This window comes from Electrophorus electricus, unplaced genomic scaffold (genome assembly GCF_041902795.1).
Source record: "Electrophorus electricus isolate QZ-2024a unplaced genomic scaffold, ASM4190279v1 Scaffold166, whole genome shotgun sequence".
In the NCBI taxonomy this organism is placed as follows: Eukaryota; Metazoa; Chordata; class Actinopteri; order Gymnotiformes; family Gymnotidae; genus Electrophorus; species Electrophorus electricus.
Genome location: NW_027658447.1, coordinates 29,839 through 34,813, shown reverse-complemented (window position 1 = coordinate 34,813; position 4,975 = coordinate 29,839). Strand labels below are relative to the sequence as shown.

Sequence of the window (4,975 nt, the reverse complement as noted above, 5' to 3'; positions counted from 1 at the left end):
TGTGGAGAGAGGATGTGTCTCCAGAGTCACATCCAGACCCACATATGGCCACCGCAACCAGAAAAGCACAGGCGAGGAAGGCAAGGCTTCTGAGAGCTACCAGCCAAGCAGGTGTGGACAGAAAAGAGGTGCTCTGTAGCAAAGAGAAAGGAAGCTGATTGCTTGGTATGTAAAAGGACAGAAACCTGGAAGCTGGTGTGGATAGTATGAAACCCACCAAAAATGAAAACAACAGCTTCATTTGGAAAGAAAACAAAACAAAAAAAAACCAAAAAAACCCACAAAATGCAGCAAGAGAGAACAGGTCTTTGCTTATCTTAGATAAATCAATGTTTGAAATAATCAATGCTTTAAAAAGCATGGTAGCCAGGAACAAAAAAGTAACCAAAAGTATTCAAGTATCCATTTTTTTATATCAATTTTTATCTCTGACAAGGAAGATGTGGAGGGGAACCTGGGAGCCTGTTGGACAGGGTAATGAACTGGATTGCAGGCTCAAACACTGTATGCACTTATATGCACTTGAAGGACAGTGTTCACTACCAGTTCCGTGTACGCCTTTTTTTCTATCGTCACTTTGCATCAACTGGGAAGGAGCAACTGTCATTCACACCCAACAGGAATGCAGCTAGATGTGATCTTGAGAATTCTTGGCTATAGAATCGCCAAAAACTATCTTAAGCACTTTAGCACCATTCTAAGACAACCATTGACAATAATTACTCACCTTAATGAATTCTTTGTCTGCATCTTGGCTGCATCTGAGCTGGTGGTTGAAAAGCAGGGCCCGCAGCTGTCGGTTCTGGTGCTGGATGTCATACTGCTTAGCTGTCTGACAGGCCCGCACAACTCGTAGGTCTGTTCAAGGTGGCACTTGTACACCTCAATTTCCATCGTAATTGTCCTGTACAACCATTAAAAAATTTGACAGAAGTTAAAAAACAGCAGAACGGTTTGTTACAACTGGAAAAAAATAAATAAGAAAATATTGTTTGTTGTTGTACATGAAAGTCAGAGAGCCATGAGGATAAGCCCTCTTGTCCAAAGTTCTGATCAGCAGTTATGACCTCCTAACACTGCAATCAAAATGCACAGGCAAAAGATGCGTTACTGAAAAAACACTCTGCAGATCTGGATTTCATGTCACCACAGTCAAAGTTGAAGGCTTTGTTCGGTGAAAAGAAAACAAATATATCAAAGTTGACGTTATACTCAGTAAGAACTCAGTACAGTAAGAAACTGCAAAATACTCAGAAAACTCTGTGCATGAGTCAGTGGCTCAATAGTCCAACTAAAATCAGCCAGGACCACAGTTTAGTTGGGTTAAACATGAGTCAACTAAATCCTTAGTCAGAGAATGATATTCTGTCTTTGCTGCTTACATGATCAGCTTCTTTCAAATAGCCATGTAAACTTAGTTATTTAGGAATAATATCAAACTACATGTGGGCCATCAGATCCTGTTTGCCCTTGAAGACCCACTCACAATCTTTGCCCAAGTCCAGCACTGGACATGCATTACCTTGCACAGTTTCACAGCTCTGGCACTGCAATCAACAATGCATACGTCTTAACTAAGAAGGCAACAGTTCAAATGGAAAACCTACTTCCTCTCTGGGAGTGAAGGAAGCCAGCTGCTTGATCTTCAGTGTCTGGTTGAGTCTTGGATGCATCAAGCACAGGGACACCAGCTGATACCCCATGGTTGAGGTGCTCCATATATTGTGCAAGGATCGGTTCGTTATAATCACCATTCTGCATTTTTTAACAGCAGCAACAGCATAAAATGGTTCAGGTAAGGGTGCATCATTGGAAGACTTTCACTAAAATATGTCCTCACCATGTCTCAAATACAGCAATACCTCTTAGAAGCCATTGTACTGCACACAGAATGGACAGTCTCAGCAGTTTCTGTTCTCATATGGAACCTCAGTGTTTTGATTACAGAACCAGCAATTCACAATGACATGAACTGGTTTCTTCCCATTGAATAGGGAGTTTATATATATAACTGAATTTGATCAAACTATAGCAATGATTGTGAGCAAGGAGCTTTCATTTTACAGCCTAAAAATGAAAGTGGCAAATAAATGTATGTTACAAATAAACCAAACTTGAAACGTTATATGAATAGCTTCATGTTGAATATACACAGTTAATCAGTCATTACAAACTACATTCTATTAATACAGAATGTTTATGAAAGTTAATTTAATCTAATTAACAATAAATGAACAGTCGAATATTGTAGTTCAAACAGTCCGATAGCTGTAGTAATGGCTTAACTCATTTTGCTTATTTAGAGAGAACGATACATTTGAAAACCCACAGGTTTGTGAATTTGGGTCTCTAAATCATACAAAAGTAGGTTTTCTATTGCTGAACAGTTAGCTAGCTAACAAACTACCAGCACCTAAACGATCAAAGTTGAAAGCTGAACAATGAAATGGTTCCACAAGGAATGGTTTATAGCCCCGAGTTTCACACTCGCTGACCTCAACTGTTAGCTAGCTAACTAGCGTATCGCTGTGATAAAGCGATACAATCTTTAGCAATGAGGACATGAAAAAAGTATCCTTTACAATTTTCACAATATTGTGAAATTTAATTTGCTGGCATTGGAGGTTATTAAATATTCACAATATCAATAATAATTCCTTGGCTCACAGAATCAGACATTACATTTTTGCTGTTATGGCAGCTGTTATAAAGATCATATTTATACAGAACCCTGTTCAGTTAGTGCTAGTATTGAGGAACCATTGCATAACTAATAGCGGTACAGAGACAGAAACATCATGTGTTCAGATGAATAACTGGATGTGTGTGAGACAGTCTGTGAGAGGTTTGCATTTGTGTGTTGCATGACTATGAGTGGGAAAACCATATAAAGGTAAAAACATTACCTCTGCAACAAGGATCTCTTCTATTTGAAGGAAAGGTTTAAGTTAGACACAGTCTCAACAGAGTAAGTTAAATCTGTCTGTGTTAAGACCAGTTGACATATCAGTGGTTTATCACTGATTATGTCTGCCACTGAGATACCACAAATTAAGCTTTCCAGATTCCAAGACATACAGTTGTGCAGTGTGAGCCATACATCAATTTGAAAACTTCAAAAGTCACGTAATGTGTGCATGGCATAAGCGTATTAGCAGGTCCCGAAAACATTTGCTATCAGAAAGGATTTCATCATAGAAAAAAAACTACAAATTCTAGACTTGAGAATGTGAGCATCAATCCCACTAACACTCACATACTAAAAGAGCACTCTACCACTTGACCTAGTTCTCCTAGAGTGGGACTTGTTTGCAGATCGGACAAAAGCTGAAGACACAGTGGAATGGCAATTCTCTAGGAGATCATACCAAATCCTGCATCCACCCTAAATATTTCATCTAGCTGTGAAGTCAAAAAAGCTTATTCCTGAAATGACAGGAATAGTTCTTGCAGATTCTGATATGCTATGCAAACACTATAAAATGTGAGCTATGTTAGATCTGGCAGCCATTGGCTCTAACTGTCTCTTTTTATTGAGTTAAGCAATGCTTACAGAATAACTTTCTATGGCTTCAAATACTTCCAAGAATTAAACCTTGCAGAGCTCTGTAGCTAGACACATTGTCTCTGTAGGTTTGACATGTTCATTTGACAAACTAGCTAAAATAGCATCTTTTGGTTTGAATAAATTGCCCCTTAGACCCAGACAAAAAATTGCTCAAAATCTTTCTGCTTATTCATGCAGCAATGACACAGATTTCCAAAGAAAGAGGACGTATGGTTAAAGCTAGAAAAAAATGCCTACTCTGTGCTCAGGCAGAAAATCTGATATTTTAAATATGTCCCTAAAAGGTTTATATTCCTTGGCTCACAGAATCAGACATTACATTTTTGTTGTTATGGCAGATTTCATGGTGTAATAGACAGCACTATGTAACTCGCAGCAATAAAGCTCAGTGGACTTTGCAATTGATGATTTCGTCACTGTGTACAACTGCACTGAATTGCTCTTTAACAAAAGCTTCTCCACATTTGCTTTTGAAGTTTAATTCAAAAGTTGGCTACAGAATAACCATTTGTCAGAGGGAACAATAAGTGTCAACTTTCACCTATGCTCGGTCGAAAAAGTGGCCGTAATCTCGTTGACACCAAGTCTACAATTTCATGGAAAGGTTCCCTTCAGTGCTGCACCAAAAACTGCGAAATGAACGGAGAAAGGCCGATTAGCTCAGTTGGTCAGAGCGTGGTGCTAATAACGCGAAGGTCATGGGTTCGATCCCCATATGGGCCATGTGGGTTTTGTTTGATGAATGACCCCTTGTCAACAAACCACCTGTTTGAACTTGTGTTGCTTATAACATTGCTTGTAAATCACAATCTGCTAAGACATGTTCCAAGTACATGAGAGTGTGTTCTTGATTACAAAACTTTGCCCATGGATTTGTGCTTGTTTACAAATCTTGGACAATGCAGAGAAAAGTATGAAATCAGAGGGACTCTGGCATTAGTGTAAGGCTCTCGATCGCTGTGTGAATAGGTCAAAGAAGCAATTCCAGAGGCATGCAGACAACCTGCATCCTCCCCATCAAATTATAGCCAGTTAGGTGTCTGGCAGTGCCAGGGAGTTCAAATCCTTTAGTCTGAAATGTGTTGGGATATGATTATGCCTGCCACTGAGGTCTGACAGCTCCACAGTTGCCTTGTGAAAAGAATACAGTATAGACCGGCACCCACATACATTACTGTACACATCAGAGATCAGCGCAGGAATATCAGTTTGTAAACCCGCCAAATCTGCCCCCACAGGCTCCCTGAGTTCTACTAATCGCTCCAACACCTTGTTTCAACCTCAGTTTCTTTTTTTTTGAAGCGCATGAGGCAGCTTCAGCTATTTCCACAGGCAATCATATTAGATGTGCCATCAGTAACCAGACATGTGACTTTATTTTATTCCCCATTCTTCCATAAGAGAGGA

General features: G+C 39.5%; 1 non-coding gene across 1 annotated transcript; it reads left to right on the top strand.

The window, feature by feature from the left end:
- The first annotated feature begins 4,217 nt into the window (after window positions 1–4,217).
- trnai-aau (transfer RNA isoleucine (anticodon AAU)) lies at window positions 4,218–4,291 on the top strand. The gene has a single exon. It is a non-coding gene; the product is annotated as a tRNA-Ile (tRNA).
- Window positions 4,292–4,975: the final 684 nt, after the last annotated feature.